The following is a 7,998-nucleotide window of genomic DNA, read 5'->3' as shown; positions in this document are numbered from 1 at the left end:
GTTGTGTGGGGGGAGTAGGGAAGGCCTAGTAAATCAAGCCTCAGATGGGAAAGACATCGTAGTATATCTGGCCATCATCCCAGTCCCATCGGCACCTGGCAAGAAACCAGGACAGAGGATCAGGCATAAAACTGAATTGGCACCCTGAGTATTAACGCCAGCTGACGTTCTGCCTCCTGCTTTGATAAAGCGTCTTCTTGCATCTTATAACATTCTTTAATTTCTTTCACATTTTGTGAGTGTGCAGCCATGTGCAAATGAAATCATTTAACCAGGGAAATGCTGCGGTTTTAATATTAATAAATAATTATGTACATCTAAAAACATTTTCTATGCACTACTTCTCTTAAAAAGGCTCATGTAAAGTCTGAAGGAGAACCCTAAGAGCATCCTAACAAGCAAAAAAAAAAAAAAAATGCCCAGAGCTGTTTATAAAGTAGAACAAATAGAAATAAAAGCTACAAAATTGCAAATGTTCAAATACGATTCTTCGTTCACAACTATGTGAGGGGTTTTCCTCTCCCACCCCTGTTTTTCTATCCCTTCACTTCTTACCTAACCCAGCAGTGACTTGTCCTCCTCGATCAAGGTCCACAAACCACAGCTCCCACCAGAACATTGCTAACGTGCACCCTGCCTGGCCACTAGGTGTCACCGTTGAGTGATGGTTGGGACTCCCTCCCCCAGGGGTTGTGAGTGCTGCCTGCGCAGCATCCCAGCCCGCCAGCCAGCCTGGGTAACAAAACCCAGCCTGGCAGTGCACATCACTTGACCCTAAACCACCAAGTTAACCCAGAAATCCCATTTTTAAATAAACTCATTTCATAATAAAAATTGGATTTAACCCAATCGAACTTTGTCGTAGCAAATCCTCTTTAAAATAAATCTGCCTGCTCCTAGCTTGGTTGCAGGAAAGGCTGACCACTATATTAACATAATATTAAAGGGAAAGGCTCTTCTGTGACAGATTTAACTAAACAAGTATAAGGATAACGTAACAATAAATCAAATACAGTAATACACACAACAGAAGGAATTCTGCAAACCCCACCTCCCTCCCTAAAAAAAAAAAAATCCCACCCTCCCCCTTCCAAACTCTCACTACCTGGATGGAAAAGGGGCAGGAGCAATTCTCAGTCACTCCTGCCTCACTGGTGCCATCATCCAAAATGTCACCATCTGACCCATGGCTCCCCTTTGCCCCCCACGTATGTGGCAAAGAGTAAATCTTAGGTCAGCTGGTGTCATTTTGGATGAGGGTGCCCGCGGGTTGGATAAGACCTCCAAGAAGTTAGGGGGGGGGGGGAAAGGCTCCAGCTAGAGTGGGGAGGAGGGGATGAATCTTTTTGTCATTTTAGGTAGAGCGGGGTTGTCTTCAGGAGGGGGGGGGGGGGATTCTCAAGAAACACTTGGGGGGCAGCAGAGGCCTGCAGGGTTTTATTTTTTGGGAGGAAGGGGGGATTTTGGTGACCAGGGGAAGGGAAGGGTAGGATCTTGGGGCTTCAAGCCTTAACTGAGTGGGAATGGCCCAAGAGCATTAGCAGGTGCATTAACCCACCAGTGTCCTCAGAGCTAGTTAAACTATATCTCTTGGTGTAAATAGTTAATTACCTTGGCTTAATGTGGATTGCAACTTATTGTTGGCAATAGGTAATAGGGAGAGTAGGCAGAAGGCCTAGCAAGAGCTGCTTGTTGAGAAATTAGCAACAGCTCACTAGGAACACCCAGAGCGGCTCAAGTCTAACTTGGTCCAGGCGGATTTCAGCCTGATTTGACTTCAACCCAACCTTCTGATTCTGGGGACTGAGGGGGAAGCCATCAGACTCTTTTGCCACAGATCTGACCATCTGCAGAAACATGACGCAGATATTGCATGGATTCAGGAACCGGCAGCCTTTGCCTGGGTTTGAGGACCTGGCTCCTGAGCCTCATTTAAAGAAGTTTGCACGTTCCTCCATATCACTGAGCAAGAAACTCCAGAATCCAGAGATCAAGAACATGAGTCGTGTAATGGCAGATCTACTCCCGTCCCTGCCAGTAACCAGCTAAGCTCCAGAATACCCACATGAAAGCATAAAAGGATGCCAATATAAACAAAAAAACAAAAAAAACTTGGAGCTCCTAAATTTAGGCATCTAAATTAGGCCTCTATTTTCAGTCAAACTTAGGGTCCCAATTGTAGACCCTCAGTTGTCTATATTTAGATCCCTAAATCATGCTGAAAATCAGTGCTAAGTCCCTTTTTTTTCTCACCCTAACTCCATCCTAGACACCACCCACTTTTTGGGCTCCTATATTTAGGAGACTGATCAAACTAGGAGCTTAAACTAAGGGACTCAGCCTGAATACATTTTGAAAAGAGACAATTTAGGACCCTAACTCTCAAAGTTAGGCACCTAAGCCTTGTGAAATCGGTCTCAAAAGAGCTTCCCGGTGCTCAGTTGCTGGAGATTAATGATCGTGTTATTGACCAGCTGCAGCAATGTTCGTGGTAAGGCACTTTTATGTAAACCTGAAGAAGATCTCCTGAACCATTTGCCTAGCAGCAACTATGGATGAAATCACCCAAATGCTCAACCTGACAGGCTATAAGGACACTGCAGGCTTTGCCTGTTGATTGATTGTGGTACAGTCCCTTGAAAATGTACTACTGGATAAAAAAGCAATAAAATAAAAAAATTTCTGTCTCAGATCTGCATAACGCAATTGAGAAGCAGAGTTGCAGAAAGGATGTTTCAACACAGTGGGAGCAGTCCTGCCTTGCCCACACTATCTCTAGTATCAGATAATGAGGTCAACGCTGAATGAGCCAGAAATTATATTGGTTACAAAGTAAGCACTTTTCCAAGTCCCTTCACTTGGTCATTGTTCATTTCTAGACAGCAAAGCATGAACATTATGTTAGGGTATAATACTTCAAGTCTGTAGACAGCTCACTCATTCCCTCTGCACTGAAACCATATTGGCCACAAAAGAATAAAAAAATGTCTAAAACAGGATCACTTCTTCTTGGGTTTATATAATGCTGGTTTGTATTTTAACAAGTTCACCTTTCCTGAACTGGATTAACCTCATTGAAATGGATCACTGGGCAGATCTGTTGACCACACAACACAGGAAAATCTGCAATTTTTCTCCCTCCCTCTTCTATGAAAATCCGTGGCAAAGAGTACCACTGAGGTTGTCACCTCACCTGAGGTCATCTGAACAGGATTTGTCCCATTGCATGCATGGAATCGTAGTTCTGATCTTCTTAGGGAACTCCACGGGAAAAAAAAAAAAATCCAGAGTACCACTCCATGCATGCATGTGGGGAGAGAACCAAGATGGGATCAGAAAGCGGTGAGGTAGCAAACCCTATCATGGATATGCACGTTTGACAGCATCTAAACAATGGAAAAATTTCACTTCTTGCACATCTGGAGAGAGAGGGAAGGAGAAAGGAGGTTACTAAGTAGAAAGAGCTCCTGACGTGCGGGGAGACTGAATGCCCGCTCCGGACAGATGTAAAATTTGACGGTTAAAAAGTGCGCCTTGGGCTAACAGCCTCATCTTCAAGGAATTTATACGTGATGAGCGCTATTAACTACATGCGTTTTGGACGTGTTGATCCCCTTATTGCATTGGGGTTATGGACGCTCGTTAACCTGTGCGCTAGGCTCAGCATATGATATTGCATCGGCCTGTATGTGTGGCACTCCCAGTGGGATTCGTTCTCCAAGGTGAGGTGTTTCATTTTAAATACGACATAAAACTTAACAGAAAATATTTCCACCATTGCCAAGGATGTAGAGAAGTAACAAACCTAGCAGCGAAAGCAGGGGGTGGGGGGTGGGGCTAAGAACCAGGGAAACCAGGGTTCAAATCCTGCTGATGCACCTTGGGCAGCTCACCTCACCTTCTGTTGCCTCAGGTACAAACTTTTGTAAGCCCTGTGGGGACAAGGAAATGCATAAAACACCTGAATGTAACTTGCCTTGAGCTACCAATGAAAAGGTGTGAGCTAAATGTAAATAAATATGTTTCATAATACAGTTTTAAACTTTTATATTCCACTTTTAAAGGAAGAAGGAGAGAGAACAAAACAAATCTTCCCCTTTCACTCCCCCTTTGGACTCTGCCCCCGCTAAGAGCTACTGGGCATGCTCCAATTTTCCCCTCTCACTCCCCCTTTGGACTGCCCCCGCTGAGAGCTACTGGGCATGCTCCAGTCTTCCCCTTTGGATTCTGCCCCCCCAGCTGAGAGCTACTGAGCATGCTCCAATCTTCCCCTCTCATTCCCCCTTTGGACCCTGCCCCCGCTAAGAGCTACTGAGCATGCTCCAGTCTTCCCCTCTCATTCCCCCTTTGGACCCTGCCCCCGCTAAGAGCTACTGAGCATGCTCCAGTCTTCCCCTTTGGACTCTGCCCCCCGCTAAGAGCTACTGGGCATGCTCCAATCTTCCCCTCTCACTCCCCCTTTGGACTGCCCCCGCTGAGAGCTACTGGGCATGCTCCAGTCTTCCCCTTTGGATTCTGCCCCCCCCCAGCTGAGAGCTACTGAGCATGCTCCAATCTTCCCCTCTCATTCCCCCTTTGGACCCTGCCCCCGCTGAGAGGTACTGAGCATGCTCCAGTGTTCCCCTCTCATTCCTCCTTTGGACTCTGCCCTCGCTGAGAGCTACTGAGCATGCTCCAATCTTCCCCTCTCATTCCCCCTTTGGACCCTGCCCCCGCTGAGAGGTACTGAGCATGCTCCAGTGTTCCCCTCTCATTCCTCCTTTGGACTCTGCTCTCGCTGAGAGGTACTGTGCATGCTCCAGTCTTCCCTTCCCAGAAAGTTGATTCTCAACTCCTTGCCTATGTAACTGAGTGCTGCAAGGGTAAGTGTTTCTTGGCTTGGTTTTATGGCCCTATAAAGTTTTCTAAATATAGTTTTTAACCTTTTTATTTTGTTTGTCCTATTCTGGACATAATATTAACATAGCACTATAGTTGATGTTGTCCGAGAAGGATCATTTGGTCCACCCAGTCTGCTCACGTGGCCATACGGAGCATGTGCCCAGCTGTCAGCCATACAAGCTTGAGCACCTCTGCACTGCTTTAGCTGTCACCCTTTCTTACCCTTATCTTCCGCTTCCCGCCCGTTCAGTGTGCTAAGGATGTTTCTCAGCAGTCAGCTGTACAAGCTTAACCAACAGCAAGATATTGCTCCTTATCCCTAGATGGAAAGTGTAGCTATGCCAACCTGCAGTCCATACTAGGAAACTTACCACCCTTCCCCCCCCCCCCCCCCCCAAAAAAAATATTTATCAAAGCTTTGCTGCTGATTCATGTTGGTTAACCTTGCTTCCTCTTGGCAGCTTGAGGCTTTTTCTAACTTGGCATTTTTGCTCCTCCAGTTTTAGTCTTCTACTGTTCCATGAGATTGTTTATTATTGTTTTTATTTGTATGCTGCCTTTCAGCAGATTACATTCAGGTACTGTAGGTATTTTCCTATCCTCAGAGAGCTTGTAATAGAAGTTTGTACCTGAGGCATTGGAAGGTAAAGTGGCTTGCCTCGGGTCACAAGGAGAGAGCCCTGGCTTCTCTGGTCTGTAGCCCCACTGCTCTAACCATTAGGGTTACATAACTACTCCAACACCCAGGGCCTTACTCTCCCCCCACCCCCTTCCAAGCTTTTTCTTCCATTGCAGTCTGCAGTTCTATCCAGATTTGGTTACTAGGCTGTTCCAGGTATGCACCACCCTGGGAGTCATTGCTTCTTTAGCTGGGAGCTCACTGAAAAACTAATTTATTTTATATTCAGTCCTTGCTAGGCAGGGTGAGAGGCTACAGTTGGATGACAATAGACTTATTAAAACTGACATTTCTTTGTTTACCCGGCCTATTTCTGTTCTTTAAGATGTTTAGATGCCCTTTTGTTTAATTATAGGGGGCAAGATACTTTTACCCGTCCAAAAATTGAAAGTACTTGAAAACTAGAAAGGTGAAAGAGTCAAATGGATTTCTTTGGCCAGCAAGAATGAAATTAAAAAGGAGACGTGAGAAAAGAAAACCTCTTTGCCTTCCATACAGTGGACAGGTAAGTGCCTATATCCGCTTTGTTTGAAGGTCCCTTGATGCTGGTAGGGTGGATTTTTAAAACTCCTCCTTATTCTAGGGGATAAAGAAAGTTAAATTACCATAAAGATGAAAAAAAATCCTGGGGTTACCCTGCATCTTAGTGCAAGGGTGGATAACTCTAGGTCTCAAGAGCCACAAACAGGCCTGGTTTTCAGCCTAGTCACAATGAATATGCATGAGCGAGATTTCTATACAAAGGAGGGCAGTGCATTGTGGACAGCCTGAATACCAAGCTTGTTGGGGGCTCTTGAGGACAGGAATTGGCCACCCCTGCCCTAGTGCACTGTGTGTAGATGCCCTATGTATGGAAATTAAGTGCTTATGTCTCAGAGTCCAGCAGGGCCGTATTCCTAATTTTATCTTCAGCTGCTGCTAAATGTACGTGAAATGCCCGTACATAATGACAAGAAGACGTGAAAGCTGAAGACCATGACAGTGTCTTGAAATATCCAGATTTCATTAGCATCCCCACGCATTCCCTCCCACAAACTATAATTCAAGCTCAAATGATGTTGATTATGTAGCAGAGCTCCAGCAAAGCAAGCTACTCCTTGAGCTTGAGCTTTATGTATTACTTTAGTGTGCCTTTTAAGGAATTTCTTCTGGGGTCTTAACTCCTCGTTCTGCTTGTTGCTGCGCCTCCAGGATTATGCCATTTGCAATTTAAACAGACCGCACTCTCTCCTGTCAACATTTCACTGCATTTTTCATTGGCAGCACAGGCAGCTCCAGCCAGACACAGAGGGGACAGGGGCTAGTTCTCTCTCTGTATTTTCAGATCGTTCGTGTATTGGTCTGTTGCAGGGTGCTTAAACTAGTTCTTGGCTCCCCCACCCCACCAGTCAGGTTTTCAGGATATCCCTAATAAATATGCATATTTGCATATATAGGATGTGGTGCATGTAAGTATGCAGATTCAGTAGAGAGATCCTGAAAACCTGACTGGCTAGGGGTTGGGGGCAGAGGATTTGTTTGAGCACCCCTGGCATACTGGGGATAACGAGCAGAATGAGAGAATGTGGTAGCCTGCCAGCAGGAGAGAGGAGGTGGGTGTCCCTGGTGATGACAGCTCAAAGTAGAATATTGCAGAAAATTCTCTTTCTAGCCTCAGAATTGCACTGGGAATTCCCTGTGCCTTAGGCAGAAAAAATGTATTTCCATAAAAAGGACCCCCCCCCCCCAAAAAAAAAAAAACAAACAAACCAACCAGACAACCCTTGGCGAATGGGTGGCCCATGCAGAATCCTAATGCATATGTTTATCTGTTTCTCTTCATTCTCATTTGGTTCTGAAAGGAAGGTAAACAAATGCAGCTAACTAAAACTGTTCTGAGGGTGACAAGATGTCCATTGAACATCCCAGCTACAGTAAGAGAAACTAAGAGCCATTGCAGACTTGGTGCAGAGCAATGGTCAATTAGATTTCACCTATGAAACAGGCAGGGCATTGGATATCGCTTCATGCTGAGTGCTGGAGGGAGAGACAGGGGATTCCATCAAACATTGAGTCTTCAAACTTGGGGGCGTCTATGAACTAGCAACCAGCAAGAATTAAAATCAGCAAGTAACGAGTATTATCTGCTGATTCTAATGCCAATCTTAAACTGCTGTTTAACGCATAATATACCAAATTAATGAGCTGCAGAATGCCAGATGCAGAACGCAATCATTGGAATGCCACCCCCCTGCAATACAGGAAGCGAGAGACGATAATAACAAATCCATCGGCTCTACATTCCACACTTAAGCAATGGAGCAGAAAAGGTGTCTGTGTAGATAAGCAAAACAAGGGACAAAAGCTGCACAGTCATGAACCTAAATGCTCGAAGCCTGGGCAACAAAATCCCAGATCTACAGGCCATAATGGTGGAGGAGAATTTGGACATTGTTGCC

At 45.3% G+C, this 7,998-nt stretch overlaps 1 long non-coding RNA gene across 1 annotated transcript in view; it reads left to right on the top strand.

The window, feature by feature from the left end:
* Positions 1-4,606: 4,606 nt before the first annotated feature.
* Positions 4,607-7,998, top strand: part of LOC115073165 — a 423,208-nt gene continuing 419,816 nt past the window's right edge. Inside the window, exons 1-2 of the long non-coding RNA XR_003851940.1 lie at positions 4,607-4,862; positions 5,916-6,065. This is a non-coding gene — a long non-coding RNA (uncharacterized LOC115073165). The remainder of the gene's footprint in view (positions 4,863-5,915; positions 6,066-7,998) is intronic.

The sequence above is a fragment of the Rhinatrema bivittatum genome, chromosome 11 (assembly GCF_901001135.1).
Source record: "Rhinatrema bivittatum chromosome 11, aRhiBiv1.1, whole genome shotgun sequence".
Classification (NCBI taxonomy): Eukaryota; Metazoa; Chordata; class Amphibia; order Gymnophiona; family Rhinatrematidae; genus Rhinatrema; species Rhinatrema bivittatum.
This window is presented reverse-complemented; position numbering and strand designations above follow the sequence as displayed.